Source organism: Ambystoma mexicanum, chromosome 5p (genome assembly GCF_040938575.1).
Source record: "Ambystoma mexicanum isolate Mex_15411 chromosome 5p, UKY_AmexF1_1, whole genome shotgun sequence".
Taxonomy (NCBI): Eukaryota; Metazoa; Chordata; class Amphibia; order Caudata; family Ambystomatidae; genus Ambystoma; species Ambystoma mexicanum.
In genome coordinates, this window is record NC_090930.1 from 1,259,449,158 (window position 1) to 1,259,467,910 (window position 18,753).

Here is an 18,753-nt window from a genome sequence, read left to right on the forward strand (position 1 = left end):
GGCAAAGATACAGTATCTAACTCTGTAACAAATAAGGCCCGGACTAGATGTTGTGCATTAAGGACTATATCCAAAAGAAACTGGCCAATCTATTGAGGGGTTATTGCCACTCTATAAAGTGTGCATCATACCAAGCATTCTCTATGGCCTGGAGGTTTTTACATCTGGAGAAGTAACATGGCTAAGTGCCCTTGAAGGAGAACTGTGGAGGAGAGCCTTAGGGCTATCCAGCTGAATCCTGGTGGAGGCCATTTGAAATGAGATAAGAATGATCAGCTTGAGCACGCAAACAAGATTTGTATGTGTGTATATTCTATTTTAAAATTCTGGAAGACTCTTTTAATGACAAATCCATCTGTTTTTAATATAAAAACCTGATTGATTTAGAATACCCTTTCTCTGCATTAAAAGTATGGGTGGGGGAAATAGGCACATTTTTAGATGAAATAGGGCATGGGCCTTCTGTTGAAGAAAATGAAGATTTTTTTTAAGACAATCTCGCAATAAAAAAGTTAAAAGAAAAGGTGAAGGTATGGGATCGTAACCATATATGTGCTAATCTTGCGAGAACATCTTATTCCGACTATGTTCTGCAAGCCTTTCCCATTGATTTGCCTTGTGCTTTTATTTAAAATACACAAAACGGGAAAGTAAGGCATGTTATGATGAGCCTTAGATTAGGGCAACTCCCTTCATTGTCACCTATTGGTGCGTGGAACGGGATTCTAAAGGGTGAAAGTTTCTGTGGGATTTGCAAAGTGAAATTAGAGACGGCATGCCATTTGCTGACAGATTGTGCTTTATTAACGATCCTTATGAAAAAGGTTATGCAAAGTTGGGATATAATCTACGTTATATACATCATGATCAGTTCTGGTCCTAAATGTATGCTGCTGAGAATTTTGTGATGATTTGAACTGTTTTTTTTTTTTATATATGACAGGATATTTTAAAGAAATTTATCTAATATGATTGACTTCTAGTCTGTATCTTTTAAATGTATGTATCGTTTTAATGTTGTTTGTAATAATGTGTGATTTTATTTTCTCTTGGTGTTATAAGGTCATATTTAGCCAATTAAACACGTATTAATAAAAAAAATATATATATATTTTCATGAACTCACTAAAACTATTCGCATGTATACCTTTTTTATGGTGTTTTTTCATGTGTTGTTAGATTCATTTAAACTACTTTCAATTGTGTAAACCTTCACATTGTGGACAAATTATGATAGAAACCACTATGATACAAATCGTGTTGCTTAAAATATCTCTCAATTCTCTTAATTCTGCATTTGTAAACGGTTTCTATTCGTTTGTGAATGAGCAGGGGAATGCAAGATTGTAAGACATTAATATGCCTGTTATTTTCACCACATGTAACGTGCAGCCTCATAGGTGTAGAGGATGCCATCATGTGCCAATTACAGTTTCCAGTGCTGCTGGAATGCCAAATGGTAATATAAGGCTCAAATGGCTGCTAGAACCATTGAATTAAAGAAATTACACTATGTCAGGTAATGGCTCTTCGCTGTAGTTTACACTGCCTACCCACTTGCCCTCTCCACAGACAAAACTTCCAATGTGCATTTCTAAGGCTCCCACTCTGACAACGTTCTGGATCTGCCTCCAACAACACCTGTGGGCCTGGCAACAATTATTACCAAATCTATATTCTGGAACCACCCTCCAGAATCTGGGAACCCACACTTTCTCCTTTGTTCCATTGCTTTCTTCTTTTATTACTCACACCATCTCTAAAACATCCTGCAACTGCAGTGTAGGTGGTGAAATAAGTGTTTACCTTGTTTTCCCTCTCCTAACTCACTAGTAGACATTTTAAGCTGCTGAGCACTTAATGGAGGGTCAAGGGGTACGAGCTAGCAAAGGTAAACACAGTTCTGACTAGCCACATTTTCATATGTGCATTCATATATTACAATGAGTACAAACCGCGTTGCACCTCTTTGTGTTACTTTTCACACTGTCGGTTCAAGGTATATAGAGAAATAGAGTAAATTTCGATCCGGTATATTTTTAAACATTTGAGAATAATTATTGCAATTATTAAGTCACAGACATGTGTCTGCCCCGTTGCTATTTCAGACATTCCTCTGGATGGAATGTTTCAAATAATCACTGCTGCTAATAATCATTGAAGTACAAAGATTTATATTTTATCTGTTCTATTTTTGTATTTTATTTTTGAAATTCCAGGACAACATTTGAAAGAACCTGATAGCTATTAGGTATTCGCAGTACTCTACTTCTCCATGGTCAAATAGCTTGATTTAGTGTAATATAACATATTCTTTAGTCCAAATGTCCAAGGCTCAAAATGTTAGTTTTTTGAGAAGTCTCATCTGTAGTTCGTTCATTGTTTGTTGCTGCCCAGTGTTAATTGCTGCTTAATATTGGCTTTGGATATTGGCGATACACATGCAGAGTGGTACTTTTAAGTGTATTCCCTGTGAAATTTGTTTATTTCATAATGGACCTAATTTATCAAAAAAGTGCTAAGACTGCGTTAAGTATTTAGCACGAGCAACATATTGCATTGACTAAATGTATTGTGCTTGGAGTCGATTCATGAAATCAAAAGCACTCAGAAACCTGCAGGGCAAAGAAAATTGAGTAGTGACTGGTACGTCCAGAGCAACATGTCCCCATGGCAAACAGAACATAGCACTGTCAAACAACTTTTGCATGGGACCCATTGGAAATAGACAATCAAGGATAACCTACCAGCAATCACGATTATTTCTACTCCTCTCCTGCGACTGACAAGTCCTCATCCCACTAACCCCACTAATCTGTTCACCAACCCCTACATTAAGGCAGCACCCACAAGTATGCATTAATCCCAGTACCCCCACTAATCTGCGCCCCAACCTCCTACATCAAGGCATCTGCCACAAGTCTGTCCTACTCATAGTACCCCCACTAATCTGTGCCCCAGCCCCCTACATTAAGGCCACACCCACAAGTCCACCCTCGTCACAGTAACCCCACTAATCATGCACCAAACCCCTACATTAAGGCAGCACCCACAAGTCTGCCCTCATCCCAGTACCCCCACTGATCTGCGTCCTAAACACATACACCAAGGCAGCACCCACAAGTCCACCCTCATCCCAGTACCCTGACTGATCTGGGCACCAACCCCCTACATTAAGGCAGCACCCACAAGTCGTCCCTTGCTCCAGTACCCCCACTGATCTGCATCCCCAAATCTGCATCACTCTACCCTTACTACTCTCCCACACAGCTCTTGCCTCAACAAGGTGCCACACCACAATAATAGACACCAAATGCACAACAGCCCAACACCAAATCCTACTCTTACACTGCACAGTACTGTCACCAGGAGTTGGATGAAATGTGAAATATCTGACTGAATATTCAATGAATATCTTACTTGCAGACGTCAATGATGAATCCCCAGTCCACCTAAGTAGACCACTTACAACTCCCATGTAATTTGACTACAACACTTACCTAACACCAGCTCACTGGATGTACCCTCATTACTTTGCATGTAGAGACACAACAATTGATCTCCCACATATGAACACATCTTCTTGCCTGCTGAACATACAAAACAGTATACTGGCACAAACTCAAGACCTGTTGGGAAAGGAGTACAGTCACATACTCAACAGGGATGGATACCCACACCCATTCACTGTCCCTACAAGGTGACAAACAGGCTTTCAGGACTTGTTCAATACAATAGTTTTAGCATTCAATTGTTTTAACAGCAACAGCACTTGCCAGCTATGCATCTTGATCCGCCATGGTCCAGTTCATTGTGGTGCACTCACCTACCTCATCTCCTTTGACTTGTGTCTTCCATGAACTATAACTGGCAGGCATCGTCCACCAACATGATCACTTGGAAATAGTAGTGGGGAATCGAGGACAGTCCCTTCTTCCTTGGCTTCTCCTTGGATCACATTCAGCTGCACAATAACAGTCAATCATATTGTTACTGCAGCTACACTTTGGTCCCTTGATGCTCAGGTGACAAAGATCACATGTGGGGTGTTTAGCTCAGTGAATCACAATGAGACCAATCCCATCTCATCATCATCAATGCCAATAAGCTATACCAGTGTGTGAAGTTTGAACACATCAAAGGGCCACCTAAACAGCTGTGGTAGCATAAAGGAACATAATGTACAGTAAACTGAAATTTGATAAGTGAATGGAAAGAGGTGAATGAGCAAATGTCTCCCCACATCAACACCATTCGACATACAATCCAAAACATACTCATCCAACACTGATACACCAACAGCAAACATACAACGCCCCTGCACAAGGGGCATTGAATGTTTGGCAATAGCCAAACATTCTGCGGTACCTCGTGTGCTCCTAAACACACACACGGTGATGCTTATACACTGTGAAAAACATTATGCTTCGGACTCAATTAAATATCTACAATCACTCTCACCACCTGAGACTAGTTTGGCAGCCTGCCTAACACTACCATTGTGCCATTGCTCTATCTCATTGCACAACGAGCATTTTGTTCTGCCTCTGACAAATATGTGGTCATTGTACCTAGCAAGCCACACACCTCAACGTTCTTGCACATTGCTGTACGTGAAACTAGCGCACTTATAGCTGTGCAGCAGTTGCTGACCCAACTCCACCGCCCAACCTACGTACCTGATCCTGTCACCGGGAAACCACCCATTGCTACCCCCTCCCTTGTGATGGTCCATTCCCTACTTGTGAAACACATGTCCACATTGCCATGTGGGCAAGTCAATCACAGTACTGCCACCATGCCTACCTCGAACAACCCCCATCAAGACTCAACAGCCATTAACCCATTTACAAAGGAAGTGCCATGACAATCAGAGCATACATGTGTGACACATCCACGCATACCATGTACATTAATTACCACTGAAAAACATGGCAATAGCCAAACAACAGATTTGTATGACAAAGACGTGAAACATGTGCAACTCCAAACATGTCATCTCTCCACATCTACCATTGCCACTTACATACATTGGCCATGGAGGCATCATACTAAACATCACACTCACATAAAGCATGCACACATGTCCCCAAGCAAATAGACCAGTACCAATATGACCCACAGAGTGTGCCCTAAACCCACATGACAGTGCACAAAGGATCACTGATAGAGCAGGAGCTCTCCCTGCACTGCTAGGGCAATATATCCTCAGGGAAACATACCTGGGCCTTAAGGTAAGCCCAATATCTATTCCGATTTGACCGCTCTGCCAATTACTGCTGGAGCGTAATTACACATCCAGCACACAGCCCGCATTATATTACAATTATAATCTGCCGAGCCGCACCGCAATGACAAGAAACAAGCTGCAAGCGACTTATGTTTGATTTTTACAATCTCTGCCATTATCTGCCACGAGGAGGACTCCATCCTAAGATGTCGGCCATATGATCTGCTGGCCTACATTCACCATCAGTAGCCAGCTGCTGGCCTGAGCCTGCAAAACGATTTGCTCCAGCTGCCTTTTTCACCCAATCAAGTATCGCCGGCAGGCGAGCGCCGACCCACGTGCCAAGGCACACTACCAAAGGCTCCTGTCCCGAGCCTGCAGACATGAAGGATCACTGATAGAGCAGGATGTCTCCCTGCACTGCTGGGGCAATATATCCTCAGGGAAACATACCTGGGCCTTAAGGTAAGCCCAATTGCTATTCTGATTTGACCGCTCTACCAATTACTGCTGGAGCGTAATTGCACATCCTGCACACAGCCCGCATTATATTACAGTTATAATCTGCCGAGCCGCACCGCAATGACAAGAAACAAGCTGCAAGTGACTTGTGTTAGCTTTTTACAATTTACAACGCTTTTTACAATTTACAACGCTTTTTACAAAAATGGCCATTATCTGCCACGAGGAGGACTCCATCCTAAGATGTCGGCCATATGATCTGTTGGCCTACATTCACCATCAGTAGCCAGTTGCTGGCCTGAGCCTGCAAGCCAATTGGCTCCAGCTGCCTTTTTCACCAAATCCAGTGTCGCCGCCAGGCGAGTGCCAGCCCACCTCCCAAGGCTCCTGTCCCAAGCCTGTCAGAGCCAGAGGACTGGAGGTCTGCCTAACCATGCTATCCTTCTTCGCCACTACCACCACCCGATCTGACCACATTCTGCGGTACCTCTTGTGCTCCTAAACACAAACGCGGTCAGACTATGCTTATCCACTGTGAAAAACATTATGCTTCGACCTCAATTAAATATCTACAATCACTCTCACCACCTGACACTAGATCGGCAGCCTGCCTAGCACTACCATTGCGCCATTTCTCTGTCTCATTGCACAACAAGCATTTTGTTCTGCCTCTGACAAATATGTGCTCATTGTACCTAGCAAGCCACACACCTCAACGTTCTTGCACATTGCTGTACGTGGAACGAGCACAATTATAGCTGTGCAGCAGCTGCTGACCTACCCCCACCGCCCAACCTACGTAGCTGATCCTAGTGCTAAATTCGCATTGCTGTCCGAATTTGTTTATATCTGCCATATGCCGCATTGTGACCTCCCCTGTATACTTGCATACTTGGGCAATGTCATCCACAAATGAGTGGCCTATTCTGCTCAACTGAATTCGAATTCTACTTAAACTGTAAAGCTGCATCGACTCATTACTTATAATCTAGTGAACACCAGGTTATGCCCTATATGTGCTACAGACAAATAGGGCTCCTACCATTGATGATTAACAGCTTTCTTTTGCACATTGCATCTAGACTAAGCAAAATCAATCCCTCAAAAGTTGTAATTTAAGGATCATCTGTTTGCCCTACTCAAAATGCTTATATGTCTGTATGCATGTACTATATTCTAATCCGATATTTTGGATGCTTATGCGCCCACAACTGCAAAATAACCATTGGTGTATCTATGTATTCTATGTTAATCTGAGCATCTGTCTGCATAAGGGGCTCCTACTGCACAATAACTACCTGACTGTATTTATGTACTTACCGCTAACCCGTGTAGACATCCTAATTCAAGCATTTGTATACACAAGCTGTCTTCTGCCTAAACTTTGACGCTTATTACTAGCTGCCACTACCAGCTGACTTACTTAACTATTTTGGCAGCACTATCAGCTACTTGACTCTCTACTGATTTCTCTCATTACAAACACCAACCTACTGTCCAGACCTTCTATGCTGCATTCGAAGACATACAATTAGATACCTGGCTCAATTTTAACTGAACGCAGCCATGCAGTTACCTCAACAAGCATGAGACACTTGTTTAAACTGCCTTGTCTGCTTGAACTTGTTTCTATTAGTTATCATTACAATCAGCCATCATCTGATACTTATGGACACCTCTACTAATCCTAGAGCGTCCATCATTCGCCTGCTTATGGCATTCAGCCTCCCGCCTCCAGCCCTTACACGACCATCAATATTCTTACCACCATGTCTTCACCATGAGTCTACCCAACCACAAAGAACACAACTACCAGGCTTACATATTGAACCTAAAGCCCACTACGTGTCTAAGTCATCTCACTACGACACAATTGTACCGGTATATGCAATTTCTCCTCTCTGCAATAACATCGACAAACCACACAAAGAATCCTCACCCACACCACTGCCCACTTCACCATGCTCTCCACTATACAGAACTCACAGACTAAGCTCTAGATTTCTAAGCCAACACCTCACCGCACCAAGACATCTCAGACACCCTAACATCCAAGACACATCCGTAATAACCACCACAGCTGACATAGACTCCTCACCCCCAGTGATCCAGAGATTATTACCTAATGGTAAACAGAGCAACACATCACCTCCTATTAAAGCTGACCTCATCAATGCAGATCTTTACGGCACATGCATTAGACATTGCCGATTTTATAATATTACACAACTTCGATTGTATCGCTATCACTGAAATCTGGCTTCACCAGTGGCCATGGATGAGCAACAATGTCAGTGAGAAGTCACATGAGGGAGAGTTCCAGACAGAAGTTGCAGCCGTTGGCAAAAATATGGTTGATGAGTGATGTATTCCACATTTGAAGTGTCAATTAATTAGCGGTCATGCAAGTGAACTCTGGTCATATCCATGTTGCAATCTCCTCCCACATGGTGAAGATGCATGTGAGCATGGCTAACCAAAAATCTGTCCTGGCCAATCTCGTGAGGGGCTGATGGGGATTTTGCAACACAATTTCCTGCATGCAGGTTCTGTCAGCATGAGAAAATGTGATACTTCCACATGTTGTAAGCAGGCATGGATGAAGTAGAGGAGGGGCTCATCAATTTAACACAGAACTCCATCTGTCTACCGTTAGACCTTCCAATCTCATACTTGTATATATTTATGTATGGGTGCCTAATCCTCCAATCTGTGGCTTGATGCAGGACCTAATGTGCACAGACATGAAGAGCATTGTACATTAGTCATCTGTGCCTTCCACATTTCTGAATGCCCAGTTTCAATGTCTGATGTGTGTATGGCAGGCTCTGTTGTGTCTGTATGCATGTGAATTTACATATGCATGTTCAACTAGGCAGTTAGGTCTCTGAATACTGTTGTCTGACTTTGTACAGGTGAGGAAACAGTGGATGAAGAGGTGGATGAGGTAAAACAATCCACCAGTGCAGCCAAAGTGCTGTGCCTGGTGAGGATCACCTTGTGTTGCAGGCCATAATCAGCAAGCCTGCTGACTCATCTTCCGATAATTCTGCCAAAGCTGATTTTGAAGACATATTGAGGGACATGGTGGAGGGTCCACCACTGAGTATTCCAGACGACATGGAGCTCCTTGAGTTCCGTGAGGCTGCTGAGTCCAAGTAGGAGAGCCAGGAGATCCTTGACCTGGCAGTGGAGAGGTCTGCTTCAATGGCTGAGGAGACCCAGGACCTGGCACTCGAGAGATCTGCTTTAATGGTGGATGCTGTGTCTGCATTTTTGCCTCCTAACATCTTGGAGTAAGCAGTGGGGGCTGATATCTGTGGGAGGAATGTAGACTTGTAGTCAATGACAGATTACTCACTGTGGCAGTCCCGGGGTCCAGCATCACAGCTTGGTCGTCCACACACATGTGGTGGATGTGTGCCAGCTGGACACTTGGATTGGGAGGAGAAGTTTCTGCGTGAAAGTGCCCGACAGGACAAGGTCCTGCAAGAGATGGTCAGGGACATCCATCACTTGGCGGAAACTGTCATCTCCTCCAATGCCGCACTCACTGCCTAACAATGCCTATTGTGGTAGGAGAGGAGAGAAGATCTACTACACCTGAGCCAGGCGACTCATGAGGAGGGTCCTACATATAGGCAATCGCTGCAAGATGAGCTTTTGGCCTCAAATTCTTGTGGCAAGAGATGAGATGGCCACCTCGAGGCAAACACTGCATACAGAACTGTTGGCCTCAAGAGCAAGCCACTGTCAAGACACAGATTCCTTGAGACAAACTCTGCATGAGGAGATGTGAGCCTAAAGGGAATTGTGCCATTCAGACACTGATTCCATGATACAATCTATGCATGAGGATATGTTGGCCTCAAGATAATTCCACCATCAAGACATGGATTTCATGAGTCAATCTTGGCATGTGGCTTTTTTGGCCTCAAGGGCCCATCAGAACCAGGAGATGTCTGCCTTGTGGTAAACTCTCAACATGCAGTTGCGGATGTGAAAGTTCACCATACATGATGACTCTTTGGTCATCATCAGGACCTTTTTGCAATTGGGTCCCTCATACAGACATCCCTTATATGAGTGGCTTTAGCTAAAGAGGATCAGGCTTTGGAAAATCATGGTCAGAGAACACCATCCCAGAATCTACCACAGGATGGGGGTTCCAAGTGAACCACACAGGTGATGCCGTTGGCCATGACCCCACTCACCCCTGTCCTCGTGCCACCACCACCTTAATGCACCCTGGCATCCATGAACCCTTGGAGGGAGCATGGATTATTTTCCTTTTTTCTTTTCCCCTGTCTAAGGTGGACTGTATTGTTTTTGTTCTCATGTCAGGGCCATTGAGCTCTACAGGACAGTGACACAACTGCTCATGCTACTGGCCACATTTTCGGGTTGGCGGCCTGGACATGAGACCATGCTCAGTGGAGTCAACTGACATGGTGATGACTGCTACAGCCTCCCACATACAGGTGAACATTCCTTTCAGCATGGATGTGTATAAGTCCAATCTGTCAGACAGACTCCTTTAGCTGGTCCTAACAAATGTCCAATGTCAGTTCAGGTATCTTGCCTCATCCAGAGCCCACACTTCCTGAGTGGACAACCCAAGCACCATTTTTCCACTCAAGGGACTATATCATATCGAGTCCCCATTGCCTCTACTGGACACTGACCCTCCTAGCATCAATGTGGAGCCCCAGTGTTAGGTGCAGGTGGTGAGGGTTTCACAGCATAACAGCAATACCACCAGGTAAGGTTGTGCACAGTCATGCATTTTCATGGCTGGTGACATATGCATCCCAATAGTGGCATGATTTGTCAAAGGTAGTTTGAGCATGTATAATTACATATGACAATGATTTGGTCATGGTTACTGTCACTGAAGATGTGAATTGGCCTAAATAATTGTGTCTGCATCTCTCCTTGATCAGCTATGCATGTGCTTTTTGTTACTGGTTATTCCTCCATGACTTGCTGCTTGGTGCCCGTCTCCTTGGGATGTTCCTGTACACATGTTTTTGGTGAGGGCTGATGCAGTAGCTTCTTTTTGGTGTGACATTACATTTTCACTCCTGTCATGTCAGCCTTGCATGCCATCTCCTGATCGTTCTCATGTGAAGTAGCCACTCCATGATATGGGTGGACTAGCATTTAGGGAACTTTCCTGATAGGCCTCTGCAACTTGGGCCTCTTTTGCATGGTATTTCTATATATTTTCTCATAGGGAAAGTGTTAGGCAGAATCATATGCAGTACCCTTAGGGAACAGCAAGCAACAAGAAAGGCCTTTCCAACATGAAATGGCGAAAAACCACGCTAAGACCCAAGATAAAAACGACATGGGGTAGCGAGTTTTATGTTCCAGTCTGTCACCACAGCCAGAACATTTACACAGGAATCCGTGTAAAAATGATAGTTACCACTGCCACCAGCCATGTCGAGTTGGGAAGGGGGACACAAAGTGCCCCTTGAGTTACGGAAGGACACGGGAAAAATATTCCCCTCTAGTACTCCATTGTAAGATGGTTTGTACTGGATATGTATTTTAAAAGGACTAGTAAAGCCAATGGTGACTTTACATGTTTCTTGGGGACAGTAGTCATCCCCAGAAATGGAGTTCACAAGGGAAGTCTAAAAGACATCCCTGTGTTACGGCACTAAAGGTGCTGTGTGACACACAAGTAAAAAGATGATGCCTAGGCAGTTGGTGACACTCCATAGCCCATGAGTACAAAAAGTACAACACACTCAAAATATACACTATAAGAATGGGCAAAAGGCTCACACTCTTAGCAGGTGGAAAAAAAGAAACCCCAGAAATCCAGCAAAGCTGCTGAGGGACTCACTAAGTAAGGGAAATTAGCCATAAATGAGAATTCTTCCCAACAGAAAGGGATGGCCCTGTTGTAAAAGTGTGATATGGGGCCACTTTGAGAATAATTTCCAGATCCTCTTTGGTTCCCAGTCTGCCACGTTCCATGATGCCTGAGCATGCAACACATCTGACCCTCAAAATCCACCTAAGAGGAATACAGATGACAAGTATGCATGTGCATGATGTGTGAAGTATGCAGTACAGTGCTTGTGAGGTGCTTGTGAGGGTATGCATGTCTTTCCCATGTGCCATGTTGCTGCTGTGTTCCCATTGATGTTCATCAACTGTTGATGGTGAATGGTGTGTAATCTAACATAATTGTTTAATGTTTGTGCATTCTGCTTGTGTTTGTGTATTATGTTTGTGTTTATGTATTGTGAGTGGCTGCATTGCTTTCTGGGAGATTTGAATAACATCTTCATGATTGAACAACGGACATGTTGAGGATATCTGAGAAATGCATGAGGAAAGGGTTGGTGGGCAGATGTTGATTTTCCCTTTTGCAGGATCACATGCATTTAAGTGGTGAGTTGAGGTGAGCAGTACCGGCAGCAATGGTGCAGAGGTACCTATCATCAAGATGACAGTCAGGTGAGGCATTTTCATTGTACTTGATGGATGTGACTCATGGGAACACATGGTATGGAGACATTGTTCCGCGTCTGGCTTGGCAATATTTGGGATTTGGAGCCCTTGACATGGACAAAAATTGTTTGACTTGAAATGACTGTGGCCGTGGTTAGTGCACTTTATCCGATGATGTCAATAGGGTGGATTTTACTTTTAAAGGTATGGTGCACACACTGTTTGACAATCCAAGATACACATTCTCATGGTGTTGTTATGGGCAAGCTGAATTAGCCCATTGAAGGCCATGATGGATGTGGCTTTACTGTGTGTGTTCCACAGGGGTTGCAGTTCATGTGAAATGGTATGTGCTACCTGGTTTCCTCTCTCATGTCCCTGTGCCCTTTTGACTGCTGAGGGAATAGGTAGTGCCTGTGGATGAGGTCAGAGGCCCTCCTGCAGCTCTACTGCTAATGCACGACGTGTGGCAATATTATGCAGGGCAGAACATGCCACAATGATTTTGCATACTACAGGGGTGCATATAGCAATATGCCACCACAGTGGTCAAGGGAGCGGTCAAGGGAGCTGAAGTGTAACTTGAGCACACCGAATGTGCGCTCTTCTATGCCCCTAATGGCTATGTGTACTGCAGTGTAGTGTGCCTCCCTAGGATGGCTGGGTTCTTGATCAGTGTCAACAGGAATGGTGACAGCAGGTAGGCACTGTCCCTTGCAAAGGACAAAATGATAAAGCATTGCATGTTTTGCCATTTCTTGTGTTCCTGTGTGTCCTGTGACTGCTTGTGTGTGCGTGATAGTTGACACTCACTCACAAACAAGGTATTTCCAAAGGTTCCCAATGCAAGGGCCTGGTATATGGGGAAATACCAGAGGGTGTAGCTATCATGCATGAATCTGGGGTAATTGACATTCATGTGCATGATGTGTCCCTTGGCATCACAAATCACCTTTACATTGATGGAATGCCAATGTATCCTGTTGCAATAGATGTGATCAGTCTCTAGGGGAAACCTGGCAGTTCCAGTGCTACATGGGGCAGGTCGATGGCTCCCAGGACCCGGGGAAAGCATACAACTGCATAGAATTCCTGGCACACTTTCTGCCTTGCCTGCAGTGTGCATAGCAAGTATATGTGCCTATCCATATGTGCTTGGATGCAGCACAAGACCTGGTGGAGGCACCTTGATTGTGTGGGCCGTGATATACCCCCAGCAATGGCTGTGGTATGCTGGAATGATAAATCTGGAAGTCTGATAGCACTTTGACCAGAGGTGTCATAGGCTGTGAGCACATGGCGGGTGATACAAGGTCATTCTCCCACTCGCTGACCAGGTCTAGAATACATGGGGAGGGAAGAGGTATCTTAAATGCACCTCCATATCTTGCATCCCAAATATGGTTTTTTGAGGATGGAAGATTCTGGCCCTCCTCCTCCTCCTATGTAGTAATATCAGTGTTAACAATGCAGCATCCCAGTTTGTGACAATTGTATGTTCTTTTGAGTTGCATGTAGCTTTTTATGAATGGGCTTTCATTGTGCTTTGTGGCGGGTAGCGGTGTGTTAATTCTCCTTTGGAGTTAAAGCAATAGCGCAATTGTTTCTGTGAATAAGGTTTACTTGCTGCTTGATGGAGCATGCTGGTTGTTTGTACACTGCCTCCCTCCCCACGCCCATGTTCTTCCTCATTTTCCTTCTTTATTGAGTATTTTGCATGTTCCACCCCCATTTTGTTCTTTGCGCTGGCCTTTCCCGCACATTGCATTCAGTCTCGTGCAAAGTGCTCCTGCACAGTGCTAAGCGGGAAGGCCCAGCGCAAAGTCCAATCTATGAATCGGAAAACCCATTAAGTGCGGCAAAAATTGAACTTTTGCGTCGCACAGTCTCTTTGACCTTCACTAAACTATTTGAAAATTAAGCACAATGTCTTTCTTTTTGTTTATTTTTACATAAATTAAAAAAAATGTAACATGTTAGTTACATGAATACACATACAGTGGTTGGTGCACACCAGCAGATCCCAATAGCACTTTTCGTGAAAAAAATAATATGGACAGAAGAAATGACTGAGGGATTAAAAGAATTAAAAAATGCCATCAGCAAGAATTAAAAAATGCCGTCAGCATAGCTCCTGTGTTAATGATTCCAAACTATGGCAAAGCATTTAACTTATTTGTTCATTCAAATGGCAAAGTCCCGATAGCAGAACCGTCACAGAACACAACACGAGGATATGGTCATCAACTGTTGGCCTATTTCACTGGGATATTAGAATCAGTTATGAAAGGACATTATCCTTGTGAGCAATCTTTAGCTACAGCTGTATTTGCAATTGAAAGTGCTCAACGATAACCATGGTGTGTTTGGTAATGTTATTCGTAGAGCACACATTATTTGCCATTCTAGAGAAGCACAAACGTACAGTGACCACACAAAGAGCGTCAGGGTTTGAGGTAAATATCTAAAACCATGCAATTAAAATTATTCTTTTTTATTTTATTTATTTAACATTTGTAGAGTGTTCCAAACCCGTGGGTATCTGGGTGCTGGAGAGCAGGAAATACAAATTACAGGAGTTACCACAGGAATCAATAGATAACATAGGTTTGGCATGTTCCAGATTAAACATATTTACAGACATGAGATATTTACAGATACATTGTTCCGGTAGGTAAATAATCAGTAATATTTACATGTTCAGTCTTATTTCACATAAGTAACTCACAAATGTAGTAGAGCGGATGTATTTACAGAGAGACTCCTTTGTACTGGGTGTCCCCTGGTGATGAAGTTACTGCAGATATCTTTACAACATTCAATGCATAATCATACACAAAGGACATAATGGGCCTCATTAGGACCCAGGCGGTAAGGGGATTACGGCGGCGTAAACAGCGCCGACCCTTACCGCCTGATTCCGAGGTCCCTTAGCGCCATGGAGGATTTAACACCAGCAGGTGTTAAAATCCATGGCGCTAAGGGACCATGTTGTTAATTACGCCACCGTAATTTACCGTGGCGTAATTAACGCCTTCCCCACTCCCATTATGCCCTATGGGGCAAAAATGGGAATGGGGAAGGGTAAATGGGGATTGGGGACTTACCGCCCCGCCAACCTCGGAATGGGGCGGTAAGTCCGCCAACCACCATGGCGTAAACGTAGTTTACGCCATGGTGGTAAAGGTACGACCCAGGCGGTAACTTACCGCCTAGGTCGTAATGAGGCCCATAATGTCCACAACGTCATTTAGGGCCTGATTCACAGAAGCATTTCATAATGGCACAGTCCCATAGGAAAACGATCAGTGAATCAGGCTCTTAAAGTGTAAATCACTGCATCTTGGAATTGGAGAAGACAGACACAATGCGGTTAATGCATTTTTAACCCATTGGTCCATCATCAGGAGAGAATCTCTGGGTTTTATAAACAATATTCACAGAGATCTAAATACGCTGTGGCTGAATACAAATATGCACATTTGAACCAGCATGTATCTCTGCTCTAATCCATAAAGGCCAATTCACAACTGCATTTTATATCCTCATAATCATTTTATATAAAAAGAGGCGTCCTCTGTAGAGCTATGTTTTCCTTTTTTTTGTATTGAGCAACCTGTGAGTGCTTCTCCAAAATGATTCTGTGATGTATAAACAATATCTTTCGGAAATGAAAAATGCAAACAAAATGAGAGTGTTGACTAAGTCATTAAGTTAATAAAAAGACGATCTGCAATGCTCAGTGTTGCAGAGCGTAGATGCTGTCAAACAATGTGTTCCGATTTTGCATTGCAGCTGCAAGTTCCTGGTAAGGTGTTTTGGGGTTTTATGATGTTAACGTGAGATTTGCTCCAGGCCGTGTTTGAGTCACACAGCTCAGTTTGTTTTGAATTCCTCTAATGCACTTTCAGGCAAATGACTGAATATATCATCGCACTAATCCCCAGGTGTAAGCACGAACTACATCTGAATAAAAACTATGATAGTCGTACAGTGCTTACTTATGGCTACTGTACTCATTCCAAATGAGTTCTTCAAGTATGAAAAATAAATATAATTCATTTTCTCACCAGAGATATATTGAATTTTGTGCATATAATGTGGTTCATACGTGTGATCTTTTTCAAACTCTAGCAAGTGAAGCAGAATGTACATACACATTGGTCCTTTTTTAAAGACAAAATATATAATGCCAACGTCAAAAGATTTTCAAGGACACCTGGGATTGGGTGTTTGGGAGTCTAGTGAGAGGGGGTTTGAGTGAGGTGTATTGTGCATTAAACTTGTGGGGATGTGGGAGACTTTATTGACAAACACACACATTTGATTTTGGCACTGTTTGCCATATCACAGTTCCTCTCTCCCATGTCCCAGGCCTTCACTCCCACACAGTCATCACAACCTCATTCAGTCACTCGTTAGAAAAACATACTTATATTAGCATCAAGCGGCATCAGGGACATCATTTCATAAAAATGTCTGGGGTAGTGAAGTGACATCACACGATTCTGACCTCCAGGATGGCATCACAGGACATGATGTCATTTGAACTCACTCCTAAATTACATCACAGGAAGAAGTGGCACACAACCTTTCACCACATGACATCACAGGAAGTGGCATCATCTGCCTTCATACACAACTTGAATGGCACTTTGAACAACACTTCTGCCATTAGAACATTGCTACTTTTATGAACAAATGTGATTATAGCTACACACATAATGATGATCCTCTCGCATACCCCCTCTAGAATACTACTCTCCACCCAAGCACATGCCAACTATACATGGATGGCTAGGAGGGACTTGACTGCCCCTTCATATCATTTTATTGACTATAATGCACACATGCATAGTAGCACCTTCTTGAATTTCCCATACCTTGGACTCAGTCCCCCCAGAGGGCGTTCAAACTACAGTGCATTGTGACAATACCAATGGTCAAAGGTACTATACAAATGACCCATTGCATTAAATTACATAGCATCATTCCATGTGCAACTATCTGACCCTAGAACTGAACATGGTCTTGTAGGGAACCACAAGCATGATGTAATTGCAGGCTCACCCAACCCGTGAGGGCCCACAGAACTGCTCAAATGCTGCGGAACAAGATGGGGATGTACAGTGATGCAGTAAGCAGTGATAGGTTTTGAGCTTCTGCATCTTTTTAAAAGGACAAAGGTTCTGTGACTGCATCCCTCCGTAGAGAAGCTGTAGTGTTGCCCAGGATGGTTTTGAGACCCTGTATGTCTCGTTTTAAAGGGTGCCCTGGCAGACATTTGCCCTTGCACTTGCTTAGGGAAAGTGGCAAGGGATATTTCCTCATTTGCATGGGGACGCAACACCATTCAAATGAGAGAACTCCCACATCTGAATACTGGTTTTAGTATTGCAGAAAGGGAGTTTGATCCACTTCTGCAATAGCAAAGGGCAGCTTGTCTAAGCCAAACTGCACTGTGTGACAATTGCAAAGAAGCTGCAGCTTTATCAATGTGAGCCCAGACATGTTGCGACTCTTCACAGAATGGACATTAACAACCAACCACTTGATTTTTCTGATACATTCTGGGACCAAAACATGTACGCACTGGATACAGTTTCATGTATCTTTGTGGGGCATTGCCCTGCTATAAACGACCCATACATTAGTTAAGGAAGAAGGACGTAATGTGGCCAAGTTGTTCTTTGTTACTTGATCAATATGTATGTATGTATGTATGTATGTATATATGTATGTATGCATGTATGTATGTATGGCAATTCTAAAGCACAAACCTAGCTGGGACGTAACAAAGCACTGTACTTAGGGGAAACATTCATCAACACGGTTACACGCAGAGTCTAAATCTATTCATAGGCGTTGTGAGCTCTGTTCTTCGTATCCGTGTGTTCCTAAAAGTTAATAAACCATCCCAGGCAATGTGTTGGAGGTTCACGCTATGGGAGAGAAAGAAACTCACTGAGTAAATGAAATGAAATGAAATTAAATGATATTTTATTTATATTGCGCTCGTACACAAGTGTTTCAGAGTGCGATATAAATAAAAGAAGTAAAAGAAGAGGGAACGTGTCATGAGCAATAAGGCGAAAAGAGGGTGTGCTGAGATTTGCATTTTCAGTGTCACCTATGGTAAAATGTCACACTATCTCTACTGATATTGGGATGACAGTGAAACCCTGATTAAAGCAGCCATGTTCACCCATAACGTGTTCGGAGTGTCGGACTCAAAGAACATCACACTTGGCAGTGTTTGTCAAACTGGGGTGCCACTTTGAAGCTGCCCACTGAGGAGTCGTGTAAAGTACATATCTGAGCCCGGTGCAGAAGTAACGACCAAGCTAGACAGGAGACAGCTGAATGCATGTGAACCAGTCTCTAGCAATAGTGCAGCCAGATACCCGAGCCAAGGGACACGGCAGACAAATTAAACCTTTCTTCACTTCACTGATTGAAGATTAGGGCAGGCCAACAAGTGTTGACAGATGGAGACCACTGTACCCAAAGCCATTGTTAATTTGCAGTTTCTTTCATTTTCCTCAAAGATACTCAGGTGAAAGTCCTCTTTGTTGAAGGAGCTCCTCTCT